Here is a 16,553-nt window from a genome sequence, read left to right on the forward strand (position 1 = left end):
TAGGTCTTATTTGAAAAGGGTCCTTAGCCATTTCCCATGATCCCTTTGCCCAAATCTCTAATTTTCTTTTTATCCTCGAGCCATTTGTCCTGAAGTCTAATCAAAGATGAAACAGTTTCTACTCTATTTCCATCATCTCTAACTATACATTTCCCCAAGGTAGTCCCAGCTCCTGCTACCCATTTTTCTTGTTGATGGTGCAGACTTTGCATGAAGCCACCCTCTCCTGCATAGTTGCCTTCCCCGGAGTTTGCTGCTGAAGTAAATTCTCAAAATAAGCCTTCAACATATTGTGGCCTGAAGGAGCAGAGCAGTGGTGAGAACAATATAATTCCTAATAAAGTCAGTACCTCTAAGTTAGGGTATGCATGCCAGTAAAAAGTGTAGAAGTTGCTATAACTCCCTCCTTCCTGCAGAGCTTGCTGCCTTTCTGGGCCTGTGTGACATTGTTTGCTCCCCCTGCTGTCACTTCACACTTTGCCGAGTCTCTTTGGAGAACACGTCATGATTTCCCCCTGCAGCAATGATGGAAATATGTCATAGATGTCAAAGACAATGGTTCTGACAGAAGAAGGCAGACAGGAATAAAGATACTCTGAGCAAAGTTTGGTGATCCCCCCACAGTACTAGAAGATTTGGTCGGAGAACATTTAGGGTGGACTAAATAGTGTTTCTTTTCTTTTAATTAAGTAACTGTTTTAGAGAGGAGCCAAATACTTTTGTGATGGATTAAAATAATTTATAATTCTTTAGGAGAAAATATAACATCTTTTTTTTATTGGTATAATACCTAGAAAGGCCATTTTCCCAAATTCTCTTCAAATACATATTGTACAATTATATTTGTCAAATGAAACTTCCTACACATTAATGCAGTAGATTAAATATGTTAAATAACTTCACCAACAGGAGAAATGCAGAAGTTAATATGAGTACAATTTTTGTGAATTTCCATCATTGCATGAAACGTATAAGGCTTCTTATGTTCTCTAATGAGGAGCTTACGTGGCTTGTGGGTGACTTAAGGTTACAGTCAGAATCATAATGTTGTTATTGGCATTGATCTTAGTATCACATTACCAGTGTTTCCCATCCATTGTTTTTCTTATTTCTAAAAAGGAAAATAAAGAAAAGACATGAAATTAAAATTATTCACATAAAATTGCTCTGTGTAGACTGGATGTTTTTAACCTTATATGAATAAAATGATAGAAGAGGGTGTTTACTTTGGTAGTCAAGATTATTCATCTTAATGATCAGTTTACATTTATAAATGTTGAAATGCATGGAGTAAATTCTTTTATCATACTTCTAACTAAAACTCTGGACTATTTCCAAAATTAGTAAATTTATGAGATTGAAAGTGACCTTAGACTTTGTACCTCCTCATTTACTGATGAGGAAGAAGAGACCCAATGGACCAAGTTCCCTGAAATCAAGTAGTAATTAGCAGATGAGTCAGAACTAGAACACAAATCCCTGCCCAACAAATTATCGATCCCTCCACAACTGCTAAACAGATTTAGGCTTGTGATCATTTTGGGAAAATCAATGGTTGCTTCCTTGTCTTCTGACTCTATTTTTATTGTTATAATTTTTAAACTCAATAATATCCAAAATTGTTGACCCATTAAGTTTTCCTGTGTGTCTTTGTTCCTTGGAGGCAACAGGAGGTTCCCAAGTGCCAAGTCTCATGTGTTCCAGAGGATCTGTCGTTTTGCATAGCCACCAGGCTCCATGCATTGGCAGGAGCCTGAAGACTATGGTGTGTACCAACTTGTGGTCAGTAAGTCTCCTTCAGCCCAAGACCATCCTGGAAGAACTGCCACGGGGTCCTGAAACTGCAGCAGGATGCATAAAACCTACATAAAACCTGGACAAAAGAAGGGAAAGATGAGATCAGGAAGGACTTGCGTGGCATCAGAGTGACTTCAACCAGACCAGAGGCTGGTCAAGAAATCTGATTCATAAATGTTTGTTTCACAGTCAGGCCTGGGCGGGAGCTCCTGAAGAAAGGATTTAAAGAAATTCAAGGAAAATTTATTGGCTCCTGCTTTCAAAAAGCTCATGATCTTTTGGGGAGAAATTCCTCACATATCGTACCAAGTATTCCAAGGTAGTTGTAAATTGTATGGAGAGGAAAATTCTAAGTCTTTCCCTCCCTTCCAGTCCCCTTTCTTAATTGTAGCAGTCACTAATCAGAGTCATCCCAAGACTCTGGTTGGCTACTTACATGCTTTAAAGGACAAAGACCCAAACGCCATGTTCTCTTTGTTGGAGATCCCTAGGCTCTGCCTCTTCTTACACATCCAACTTGCTCTTGCTTGACTATGGGCTTGCGTGTTTGGGAATGTTGCTTGTAGCTGTGGTCAGTTACTTTCTGATTGCAAGATTGGGATTTGAAGGAAAAAGGAAAAGCCCTGCTTGGAGTCTGAACCTAGGGCAGGTGGTCAAGCCTGCATTAGCAAAGGTCAGCTTTGGAGTATCGGTTCCAAGCCCCGATGGCAATAAAAGAGCATCTCAATCTCCTTTATTGACTAGAGTTCCTTGTGAAAGCACTTCTTTGGGAATTTTACCATAAAAGGGTGATTGGCAGGGCAGAATGCCAGCATTTCTCACTCTTAGCTCTAATATTGTCCATCTTCACCATCACCCTTTATGCCAGGTATTAATAAGAAAGATGGTATTATGCAACCAAGAGACTGTTAGTTTGGGAACCATCACAACCAGCAGATGCAATTCTGGACAAAGCATCTTTAGCATTAGCCAAAGGCATGTTAGTATACATAAGCAAAGGCAGGGTGAAAGAACACCAGAAAGTTTCTGCAGTGAATGTTTCCCTTCAACAAGAGATCATGTGTCCCCTAGAAAGCTCTACCAATATGTGCATAATGGGTATCTGGTGGTGAACTGATGTGGTTGGTTTGGGGGCAGAAATGTCAGGAGGCCTGACACAGTACAGCTGGCCATGTCTCGGAAATGGTCCCTGAGACAGGCAGCAACGGGATTTAGAATAAATCTGTTTAACTAAAGATTTGCTCTGGGAAAGCAGGATGCAGGACTGCAATGATAAGGACAGAACAAAACCACTTTTGAAAGGGTTGGATTTGTGATGGCTGGCACCTAAGCACCCCTATACCACTAAAGGCTTTCTTTCAATTGAGCCCTTGGACTGGAAGCCATGGTATTGACAGATGACATCTATATGCTTCTACATTGGACCTCTTTTGGGGGCATCGGAGGCTAACATGAAATATGCTAAAGCAGGTTCCCAAATAAAGCAGAGAATTCTTTTTTTAAAAAAATTTTTTCCAACGTTTATTTATTTTTTGGGGGGGACAGAGAGAGACAGAGCATGAACGGGGGAGGGGCAGAGAGAGAGGGAGACACAGAATCGGAAACAGGCTCCAGGCTCCGAGCCACAGCCCAGAGCCTGACGCGGGGCTCGAACTCACGGACCGCGAGATCGTGACCTGGCTGAAGTCGGACGCTTAACCGACTGCGCCACCGAGGCGTCCCATAAAGCAGAGAATTCTTAAAAACAACATTTGTAGGCCTTTTCCCTAGGCCTTTTCCTCCATGGTAAACTTAGAAGAACTCAAGTTGACATCATTGTGTGAAATTCATCATAAAAAAAAGAAATCCTATTGCCATAATGAAATGATGTCCTTCACAATATGCAGTTGCACTTTTAACAATACCTGTATCTGTGTAAAAACCTGTGCTAGAACGTGCAAAGATAACATTCTTGAGCACTTTTGCTGTTTCTTTTCTTTTCTTTTCTTTTTTTTTTTTTTTTTTTGCAACTTTGCAATTGATTCATTTATTTGGTAGGTGAGGTGAGGGGATGGAGAGAAGAATAGGACAGGGATTGAGGGCAGGGGCAGGGAAGAATGATGAGTGAAAGGGAAGTGAGGGGCTGCCTTAACAATTCCTTGTTACACAATGGTGATTGACAGTGATTAATCTAATTAGGTGAATGATGGTGATTGATCTAATATGACCTTTAATGTGGTGAAATAACATAACCAGGATAAATTTGTGTAAGTGACAACTTATTTGAATTACACTGAATACTTGGATCATATATTAAAAAATTGTATCTACTCTTTAATATTGGCTTAAATCTTATCTCCTTAACAAAACCTTTTCTGAGCACCCTAACCAGAATTTTTTTTTTTTTTTTTTTTTTTTTTTTTTAGTTCTCTTTACATATTTTGGCCATATCATTCACTTGAAACTAATCTCATGGAGCTCTATTTCACATAATTATTTTCATGGGTATACGTGTCTCATATCTCCCAATAGACATTTTTCTTAGGGAGGGAGGGACCACGCTTCAAACGTTTTCCTCATGTGCTTCTTGCACTGTGTTCTGTGCAGTAGATGCTTAATGAGTATTTGCCGGGAGCCTGATATTTGGAAAGTTTGGCTCATTTTCAAGGCTATGCATTTTAATGGTTGATAGAAAAACCAAGTCTTTAGACTTCAGTTATGTAATTCATTGTCTTGACTTCATTTTAATAGGACATTGACTTATTGTCCAATATCTTTTTTCTAATATGGATAGTAATTAACTCATGAAAATATTTTGAAGAATAATAAATGAATAAAATCTGGCAGCCAAATATAAGTATGAAGATCTATCTTGTTTTTATAATTTTTTTAATGTTTATTTCTGAGACAGAGAGAGACAGAGCATGAGTGAGGGAGGGGCAGAGAGAGAGAGAGACACAGAATCTGAAGCAGGCTCCAGGCTCTGAGCTGTCAGCACAGAGCCCGACAAGGGGCTCAAAATCACAGACCGCGAGATCATGACCTTAGCCGAAGTCGGAAGCTCAACTGACTGAGCCACCCAGGCGCCCCTGAGAATCTATCTTTAAATTAGGTAGTATTAATGAGATTGACAAAATTTACCAGCCAATAATGATGTGGAAGTGATGAGGTTAAAAGTTACAGTTTTGAAGTTCTTTGTATGCATAAATGTTTTTACAAACCAGATTTCTAGTGACTAAATGGAAGATGATTTGGATAAAAAAGATGGAATTTTGTGGATAATTCTGAAGTGTATGAGAAATTTTAAAAATCCTGAGGACTTATGAGGAATATTTAATACCATAATCCTCTCAGCCTCTTGAAGTCTATTTAAATAGAACAAATACTAACATCGTTTAAAATTTTAATTAGTCAGTTTGATTAGATAGTACCTATGTATGGTAAACAAATTCAATGAAACTAAGTCTTTCTTTTACCTCCTGTCTCCTAGACCCTGGTATCCCTTCCTAGAGAAAACTACTCTGTTTCTTGCATTTTCTTCAGGGATATTCTCTGTGGATACAAGCATATTTCTAAATATGCCTTTTCACCTTTCTGACATAAATGCTGGCATACTAAAAAGAAAGTCCTACCCCTTGCTTTTTTCACTTACCAATGTATCTGGGGATTGCTCCATATCGATATATGTGGGTGTACTTCATTCTTTTTAACATTGTAGGGTTCTATGCTAAGGTTAGGTGGGTAATTTTTCAGCTTGGTACTTTCAAGGTTGTTATAAAATAAGGGTAATTTTTAGTGGGTATGCCTTCTTCAGAGCAGGTTTGTGCTTTTGATGTGCCATAGAAATTATTGCTGAAAATGTATGGCTGTATTCTCTGGAGTTTTGTTCACAAAGTCCACATTATAACCTTCACAATTACATTCCTGGGGCCCCTCACTTTCATGTTTCAATTTAGTCTGGTTGTTATTTTGTACTATTTTATACTGTCATCAGCCCTGAACTTTATTTTTGAAACTCTTCTATTTTTGGATTTCTTATCTTTGTTGTCTTCAGTTGCAATGTTTGGAAGAGTTTGTTAAAGTTAATTTTTTGAGTCCTCAAATATCTGAATATATCTTTATTGTGTAATCACAATAAGCTTGATAGTTTGTTTATAGGTATCTAGGCTAAAAATAATTTCCTCTAAAATATTTTAGGCATTAGCCACATTCATTATTTCTATTTAGAATTCTGATTCTTTTTCTTTGAATGTAACACATTGCTTAGATCTAGAAGCCTTTAGGAATCTCCATATCTGGTTTTTTGACCTGTCATTGTAATGTTCACTCTTTTGTTGCTGGACACTTGTTTAGCCCTTTTAATCTGGAGAATTGTATCTTTTAATTCCAGAAAATTTCTTGTATTACTTCTCTGGTAATTTCTTTCCATCTCTATCTTCTTTTTTTTTTTCCCATTTACAGTTTCTGGAATTCATATTTCTTGAGAGTTTGGTCACTTAGATTTAAACACTATTCTTTTCCTCACATATTTTATTTCTTTGTGTGGAATGTAAGTTCTGTGAGGGCAGAGATTTTTGTTCACTTTGTATTCCTACTACCTAGAATAGTGCCTAGAACATGGGAGCTACTCAATATATTTGATATTCTCTTTCTGTTCCAAATCTAATTGATTTCAACTTTATTTTCTGCTCAACTGTTAGATTTTTATGTCTCCTATAATTTTACTTTTCAAGAATTCTTTCTTGTTTTCTGATTTTTCATTGACTATAACGTCTTGCCCACATTTCACTGATGTAATATAATGCTGTGTATTTCCCTGAGGATATTGCTATTATTGAAGTATTCTTTTAGCTCTTGCATTCTATTTCATTTGGCTCATTTGTCTTTCTTTATTCTCTTCCTCATGCTGGGCTCTTTTTTTTAATTGGGCATCTTCTGTGGACTTGTATGGAGATTTCTGGCTGGAGGACTTCACTTTGGATACCTAGTAGGGAGCTGGGTTTTTCACCAGGTGAATTAAACAGATCAGAACCTGGAGGGCTTTCCTTTGTAGCTACTCAATTTCTTCTGAAATTTCTCAGAAATGAGAGGGCTGTCTCTGTCAGGGGGCCAGGTCTCTGGCCATGCCATGTGCATGTTTTGAATGAATATCCCTGTTATAGACCTGTGATGCACTTCTGCTTTCTATTAAGGCTGGTGCTTCCAGATCCCAAGGTTCCCACATTTAACTTTTCCAGGAGGGAAAAAAACCTCCATTTTCCTGCCCAGGTGTGGTGGGACACTTACTTGGTTGTAAGTGTCCTAGGTAGAGGGTGGAGGAGGAGACCTAAACACGGCTTTCCCTTGTTTTTGATGCCACTGATACCTGATCTTTCTGGGGCTGTGTTGAACAAGGTAACTTGTTTCTAAATGGTGTGGCTAAATGCATGCCCTTTACGTTGTGGCTTTGGCTGCTTTGCAAAAGCAGGTTTCACTCTTCTCTTCAGGATGCCATGTAAAATTTGTCAAAAGTTTTCATCACTGATGTCCCCTCTCATGCTTTACTTTAAGCGTGACCTTTTCATTCTTTTATTTTCATTTTAGCAGAGTTTGCAGACGTGAGGAATAAGTTTATATAGCTTACGCACGATTTTTTATGTGACAGAAAGCCAATCTCTGTTTTAAACTTTATTTATTTAATTTTTTAAAAAGCTTATTTATTTATTTTGAAAGAGAGAACCAGCAGGGAAAGGGCAGAGAGAGAGGGGGACAGAAGATCCAAAGTGGGCTGTGTGCTGACAGAGAGCCTGATATGGGGCTCAAACTCACGAACCCTGAGATCATAACCTGAGCTGAAGTCGGATGCTTAACCGACTGAGCCACCCAGATGCACCTTAAACTTTAAATCAGAATGTTTAAGCACACTTATTTGATTTTGATGGCTATAAAACATGTTTTGTTTCCTCTTGATATGTAGAATGTACAGGTAACAATAGTGCCACAGTGAGCATCCTGTGAAGTGAGGCTTGGCTGTCTAGAGGGCTTTAACTGACAGACCCTTTTAGAACCTTAGAATTACCCTGAGAAAACACCCTCTCACTCTGGCAGTGTTTTGGTAAACATAAAAAGGAATAGCACGGTAAATTGCCTTTGGATAGATGTGTGGCACTTAGCTCTTGCCCACACAGGTAAAATAGAGGAAAATAATGACAAAATGAAAATGTCAACATAGCTTTATTAAAGATAACTCAAGTGAAAATTGTAACTTGAAAATACATTGTTAGTACCATATTCAAAGGAAACAACATACCCTTAAGCAAACACCTTATATATGGAGAAGTAAAAATATTTTGTAAGAATAGCATATAAAGTTAAGATATTTAAACTAGCTACTAGTTAACCATTTTCAAAACTATCTTTCCCACTTTTTTTTTTTTTGACTTGGTTGGTGTCAATTGATCTGAAAAATTAGACTGTGTTTTTCCTGGAAAATCTTGGGGAAGTTGATGACTCCTGGAATCAAAATTAAAAGTGCAGAGAAATTTTGTTAGTTCAAGGTTATGGAGCAGTATTATCTCCCCCTGAGGAAAATGGGCTGATAGAAAGGGAATGGTACAATTGGTCAGCAGACTCTACTTCTGGTCTGGGCTATGCCTCTGACAGCCCAATGGACTTAAGTCAGGGTAATTGACCTTCCTGAGCTGTGCATGATCATAGAGAGAGACTAATAAAATTGTTCTAGACTACCTTTATAAAATTGTATGAAGGTCAAATATACAAGTGCTCTGAGAAGTGTAAAGTGTAAAGTGTAATATAAATATAGGCATAATTTAAATTTAATTGAATATGTAAATGTTTCCCATTTATTTGCCAGAGAAGTAGAGCATAGGGGACTAAGCTTGACCTCTTCTCTTTTACTAGATACTGTTTAACCTTGAGTAAGTCACTTAACCTCTCTGTGCCTCAGATTTTTATCTACACAGTAAAGAAGATGATAGTACATGAGGTCATGGGGTTATTGTCAGACTCAAATAATAGAAGCCCTCAGGACAGTGCAAGCACTATCAGCTAGAAGCTTACTATCAGTAGGGATAATTATAAGCTAATAATCATGATTTCAAATTCACTAAGTAAAATTCTATATTTGCATTAAACTGAAGCTGAGTATCCCACATTGATTACAAAGGGGGGAAAGTTTTTAAATCTCATCTTGAGTTACTAACCATATAAAAATCAACAAGTTTGTTTTAATTGTAAGATCATTAATCAGGTCAGTTTTATGCTTAAGAACAAAACTCTTCTGATTCAACTGAGTATTGCTCTTGCCCTTATCTCCTTAGCTACTGCCTTGCTTTTTTCCTCTGCTTTAGAGCCCCACCTCTTGATTCAAGTTGCTTCCACATGATGCTGCCACTTTCTCACCTCCTTTTTCTCTTTTACCCACTTCAGTCTAGTGTCCAACTCTTACACTGCACTGCATTACCACTAGATTTACCAGTAATCTTGCAGTGGACACTTTAAACCATCATGGTCATTGAGCAGCATTTAACACAGCAGACTGCTCCTTCTTCTGGTAACGTTCTGCCTTTGTTTCCTTTGGTGTCACTTCCCCCTCCCTTTTCCTTCGCTCCTTTTTTCTAGACTTCTCTGGTTGCACTTCTCAGTCTCCCTTTCCAGTTCTATCTTCTCTATCCACATTAACCATGCCGGTCAGATTCTCTTGTCATGTTATATTCTCTGTCCCCAGGTGATGTCATCTAAACTAGTATTGGCTAACTTGTCTATAGATGGCTGAGTAATAAATATTTTAGGCTGTACAGGCAATAAGGTCTCTGTTGCTGCTACTCTACTCTGTCATTGTATTAAGAAAAAAAGCTATAGATGATAGGTGAACAAATATTGTCTATGTTCCAATAAATATTTATTTACAAGAACTATGACTTGTGGGTCATAGTTTGCTGATGTCTCATCTACACTTTCTAGAATTTTCTTTTGTGCTTCAGACTGGTATGTTCAATGACTTGTTGAACATCTTACAGGGACTGCATGTTTAACATCTCCAATGATACACTTGTGACTCTCTTACAGGTCCACTCCATACAGTGTTCCTGACTTAGTGAATAATGCTAGGAAGTAGAAAGTCCCTGTTATGAGGAGCTGTGTGTTTGGAAGTTTATTCTTACGGATTGTGGGGCCAGGCTGCATGGGCTCAACTGTTAGCTCTTTACTACTACTCCTAATGGTAGGTGTTATGTTACACTGTGCTTTCTTATGTTTATTATTATTATTTCTTTCACTTTCACTCATTGACGATCAATCAAGGAGTCTTAGGATTTTACTCTTTATGTATTTCTTGCATCTGTACACTTATCCCTATTTTCTCTGCTGACACCATAGTTTGAATTAAGACCTCCTCCAGACAAGTTTTTGTTTTTGATCTCAGAACTTCACAGGGTTCTCCCTGTTTACTCTTGCTGTGGGCCAGTTCATTCTTTGTAGTGTTCCCAGAGGAGTCTTTCAGAAATGCAAATCTTCAATATCATCCACCTTTTAAAAATGCTCCAATGATTTTCCAATGCTCTTGATATAAAACCACCATTCTACAGCTTCAACCTGATTTGGCCCCTGAATATTTCTCCAGCCTCATTGCTTACTTCCTCCTGGTACAGATGGATGCCCCTGCCCCCACTATTCCTGATTTGTGCTTTCTAACCACTGGGGTCTTTCATTGCTTCAGGTGTAAACACTCCTTCGCACCTCAGGATCTTTGCACATGCTGTCCTAGCTGCTTGAAATGCTCTTCCTTGTCCAGCTTTACCTAGTAAATTCCTTCTATACTCATACATGCATGTAACACCTTGCATTTCCCTTCATGTCACAATATTACATAATTTGTTATGTTTCTTGTTTAAAATTGTCTCTAGTACTAGAATGATACTCTTTGAGTATAGAACCATGTGGTTCTTCTTCATTGCTTTTTTTCTCAGCATCTAGCAGAGTGGTTTTCCTCAGTAAGTATTTGTTGAATAAATGGCCTAAATACTTTATACCAATAATTTGGCTAAAATCTCAATGCCTCAGCTATGTGTTGACTTAAATATTTTGTATTTGCATAGGGTTTTATAATTTCATAAAACACCTGTACATATATTAAATATGTGAAATACATATATTAAATAAATAAAATACTTTCACATATATTAAATAAACAACTAGCATAGAGGATAAGGTGTGACAACTCTGATTATTTTGATTCTATAGATAAGAAAATCCAGTATGGGTCACATAATTAATAAGAGAGGGAACATGGCTTCTGTGACACCCACTCCATGGGTCTCCTCTCTAATGATTCTGCTGTTTTCTTGGATGTCAGGACAAAGTGCTGGTCATGGGCATCTCTGGCTGCTATGAAGAAGAAGCCACTGCTGGATTGAGACCAGCTGAGATTTAATTTTATGCCCTAAGAAATGAGACTTTATTGGCAGAATTGTTCCAGTTGCCACAGGAGCACTGGATTAAGATGAGCAAGAGCCTCAGCTGAGGGGAAATTGATGTGCTGGCGCTCTGAGACCTCAGTGGGATAACTGAGCTAGAGAAACTGCCCATTGAACCAAAAGTGATTGAGTGCCAGCTGCATGTGTTGTCTAGTGTTTGGTGCTGTGGGATTCAAAGGTTGTATGACCTGGTCTCTGCTCTCAAGAATCTTGAAAAATCAAAAGTAAAGCACATGAGAATACATTTAACAATATAAATTATACTTTTATTTTATATGATAAACATGGCACACAATACAACATGCTATTTATTGATTTTTTTGAAAAATGTAAACTTTAGCAAAGCTTGAACCATAAGAAAGAGATAGGTGGAAGAGACAAATTTGTTCATTGAAAGATGATCTATGGGAACCTACCACGTGGGAACCCTTTCTCTAGGTACAGCAAACAAAGCATTCCCTGTTCCAGCTATTATGGTTAGGTGAGGATAGGGAAATAGCAAGTCATATTCCAGAGACAGTGAATGGATCGATCACTGCCTAGAACTGCACTATGGAATATGGTGCACCTAGACACATGTGGTTATTTAAATTTAAATCCCTTGAAATAAAATAAAATAGCAAAAAGTTCAGTTCCTCAGTCACATTAGCCACATTTCAAGTGTTTAATAGGTACATGTGGCCAGTGGCTACCATATTGGACAGAAGAGATATAGGACATTTCTATCATCACAGAAAGTTGTGTTGGACTACACTATCTTAGAATGTAATAATTAGTTGAAAGCAGTCTTTAAAATGAGTAACTTGGTCTTGATGGATAGACTGGATTTTGGGGAGGAGATGCTTGACCTAGGGAAGGGTGTCACCAGGACAGTGACTGTGGGAATGAAAAATCATCTTGCAGATAGGCAAGGATAGGCAGAGTCACATGTGAAGCTGCAGCCAGTGATGAATGACTCTGAGCTTCTAGCCTGAGTGACCAAAGAATGAAGCTACCTTAAACAGGCACTGGGGAGTTAAGAGAAGGAACAGTTTTAAGGACTATATAATGAGAACAGTTTTAGACAGGGTTCAAAACAAACAAGAAAGAAAGTAAGGATGTTTAACGAAGAGTAGATGATAAAAGATTGGAAAGAGAGCATCTGTTTTGTTTGGTATAATTAGCTTTTTATGAGTTAGTCAGCCAAAGTGTTAGACAAGACTGTCCACATCATCATTGAGCTGATTTGCCTGATTTTCTAGCTCAACTGGTGTTAAACATGTAGGATTTCAAGATCTGGGCTTGGAAAAAAATTGAGCCTCGGTTTTCAAACTTAAAAATAAGGGTTAAAATGATGTTTCTGAGTTCTTATTAAGATGAAATGCATAAGTGCCCAGCACAATCACTGGCCCTGAGTAGGCAATTCATAACTGGTAGGACTCTCCTTCTCTAGTCTAGGTGCAGACAACACCAAATCTCTGACGATTATGATTCAGTGGGTTTCTGCAGTTATGTGTCTCCTGCAGAGCTGTAGCAAGTCTGTGTGACACTGGGCTCTCCCTCCTGATGGAGTGACAGTGGCTTCCCACCAACCAGAGAAGCCACAGGGGGCAGAGAATGAGCTCTAGGCTGGGGTCAGTCTGGTGGCATGACCTGGCCACTTGGCTAGTCTATATCTGTAAAATGATAAGGTTGAACTGGCTGCTTCCTAGGGTCCCTTCTGGTCTAGATTCTGTGATCTCAGAGTTCAGACTCAGGAAGAATCTCGTGTTCATTTTCAGAGTATCAACTATCAGATGGGACTTATTTGGATCTGAGATTGAGAAGGCAGATATACCTATGCAACTTGAAATGCTTCTATGCAGAGAAAAAAAACCACATGTATTTAGATGACAGAACAGATGCAGAATAAGAATTGGCCCATTTGACCTTGTGAAGCCATAGCAGTGACCTCTGTTCATGGAGTTCCTAATGTGGGTACTGAGGATCCCTTTTGAAATTAGAGTATTTAGAATCATTGGAGCCACTATTAACTAAAATGGACTCCTCGATCCCATTGTGAATGACAGAGGTAAAATGATTGTGAGGAAGTAAACGAGGCAGGACACAGGCAATCACAGTTTAGAATGCTACCTTCCCACACAGAATCTGGACTTTTATCCAAAAGTCCAGGAATCCAAATTATATTGGGGGTATGGTGAGAAAAAAGTGTATTATGATGAAAATCCAATTAAAAGAACAATTAATTGGGCACTTACTACTCACAAAGCACTTTGCTTGATGATTTTAAGGAGACAAGGATGAATCAAATAGGCTTGGTGCCCTGAAGGAATTTATAATATAAGAGAGTGGGGGTGGGTAGGATAGAAGAAAAATAAACAACAAAGGGATGAGCCCATGTTTCTAAAGGAGATTAGCTTGTGATAAATGCGGATAACCTGGAGGTAATATCTGAGTTATGTGCTGCTGGCTAGTACCATAAAAACCTGAAAAGAAGCAGACCAGGGGATGTTCTCTGAATGATACCTCTGCCCCACCCTATCCCCCATGCTTTGCTGCCCAAAAAGAAATTGAAAAACTTTGGTAAATGGTGACTTTGCGTTGTAAATCATATTTAAATGAGACAGCTGTATTTTTGTGCTTCATGCTTAGCCAAATCCTATTTAATTAACCTACTTAGACTTGTTGATTGAGGTTAATTAGACCCTAGGATTGATGTTAATTGCCATTGTAAACGGCCAAAGTTATAGGCAGTACATTTTGAATTTGGTAAAAAAAAATTGAGGTAGAGGTCTATATTTCTTAGCTTGCTTACTTTTTTCTCTTATGCTTCCTCCTTCTTTAGATAAAAGGGCATTCCTCCATCCCTAATTGTATTTTACTTTGTTTTTATTGTGGATGGTGGGTGGATGAGATATTGCAGGAGCTAATTCTGTTTTCATCAACAATTCCTTAGGTATATAGGTAGCCTCATTCTCTTGATTCCTCTTTTTCTGTCTCCCTTCTGATTATGCCCCACCCAACATGTACACATATGTGCACACACATACACACATGTTCACACACACAAATGCACACATGCACAAAGAAGTACATACATACACATGTTCACACAGCGCATGGCACACACACACATGCACACACACATGCACACACCACAGTTTACTATTTGTCTCCAAACTTGCATGTATTTTCACAGGTAGCTGCATGCTATTTATCCGTGGGGGGGGGGGAGTGAATAAAGTCTTATTGGCAATTTGATAGAACACTCAATGGACTACTAAAGGAAATAAGCAGTTTTTTTTTTTGTAAACTTTGTGAATGTGATGGTGTGTGAGGAAGGCAAAAAGGAAGATAAATAGATACAGTGAGAGAGAAAAGAGAAAATGCTACATTTTCAGAGCCAGAATGTGTACTGGGAATGGTGTGTTTCCTATTTATTTCAGACATGAGTTCAAATTAAGAAGGATAAATTCTTGTGCCATTTCCATAACTGACTTCTCCCATCACATCTTCTCCTCAGTTTCTAGGTCTTCTTTATTCTTTACATGAACTCAGTTCAGCTAAAGCTGTCACATTAAAGTGTCTCTCTCTTTGGCACATGCAAGTAGACATTTCTAGATGTGTGAGATGCTGTGTGTATTTATACAAGATATCTAAATATGAAGTTGGACCTTGGTGCTATCTTCAGTGAGCTGCTCTGGGGGACATTTGGACACCACCTATGGGCTTTATGCACATCCAGTTCCTGTCACTGCCTCCTGTTCTCTTGATAAGTGATGGTTCTCTGTCTCTGAGCTCTGACTCTTGTCCTTTAGCAGATATCTAATAGGCAGTTTCCAGTCTTCACTAATTCCTCAGTTGAGGTGAGCACATTTGACAGACACATCAATAACTAAGTAGTGACTAAGACGGCAGAAGAATCTTCATCTATTTCTCTTATGATGTGGACTTACACTTCTGGAACATGTAGTTGTAAGGGAAAGGGCAAAGTGAACTTTCATAAACAGTAAGAAACAAGAAGGTGTGCTTCTGTGTCTGCGTATTTATGGGTTTGTGTCTATTGAAGCTATTTTTAATTTTATTATTTTTTGCAACTTGATGTGTTTGGAGATAAATATACATTTATGAAATCATCACTATGATCTATGCTGTAAATATATCTGTCACTTCTAAAAATTTCTTCCTGCCTTATTTATTGTTGCTATTATTATTGTGATGAGAATACTTAACATAAGAGCTACCTCCTTAGCAAATTTCAAAGCGTATAATACAGTGTTGCAAACTATTGGCACTGTGTTATACAGTAGATCTCTAGGACTTCTTCATCTGGCATAACTGAAATTTTGAACGCTTTGACTAATACCTCCCCATTTCCCCCTCCACTTGGACCTGGTAACCACCATTCTACTCTCTGTTTACATGAGTCTGACTATTTTAGATTCCATAAAAAGTTGTATAGTGTAGTATTTGTGCCTGGCTTATTTCACTTAATGTAGTGTCTTCTAGGTTTATCCATGTCACAAATGGCAGGGTTTCCTTTTTTGTTTTTCCCCTAAGGCTGAACCATATTCCATTCTGTGTTTATACCACATTTTCTTTATCCGTTTGTTCATTGGTGGACATTTAGGTTGTTTCCATATCTTGGCTACTATGACTATCTAATATCAAAAGCTTGGGAAAATAAATAGAATCTTAGCATCTCATCTTCTCATTTTATTAACCATCTCACTCTTCCATGGACAATCTGCTCCGTGTATGTGTTTTCTTAATGATCAAAAATTCTTCTGATTTTCTGGTTAATATTAAGGCCACTTGGGTAGTTCTGTGTTGGAGTCTATACTACATTTGGCTAAGACTATACATGTTGTTACCTTATGTTTTCTACTAATGCAGTTGTGTATAGTGATAGCATCAATTAAAAGTATTTTAAGAGTGTACTACTTAGAATCATGCCAATTCACCTTTTTCAAATAACAAGATTAAGACTGATGTTTGAACAACATTTAAAGAGCTGACTTATTTCAGTCTATACTTTAATAATTTAAGTTTAAAAATAAAATATTTGGTATCTATTTATTATCTTCTTTGCAAAGCTGCTTCTTACAAAGAGAGGTGGTGTAAGTATTTTCATATTTATGCCATGAACATTTTTTATGTCATTATTTTATGTCAGGCCTTTTGTTTTAGGTGCTGGGCATTCAGAAGCGAGACACAGTCTCTGATCTCAGGTAGCTCACAGGTCACAGCAGAGAATATGGTTGGGTCATGACAGACTGCTTTGGCTATAGGTTGGAGGCTCCAACTATGGCCAGAGCTCTAGGG

Source organism: Felis catus, chromosome B4 (genome assembly GCF_018350175.1).
Source record: "Felis catus isolate Fca126 chromosome B4, F.catus_Fca126_mat1.0, whole genome shotgun sequence".
Taxonomy (NCBI): Eukaryota; Metazoa; Chordata; class Mammalia; order Carnivora; family Felidae; genus Felis; species Felis catus.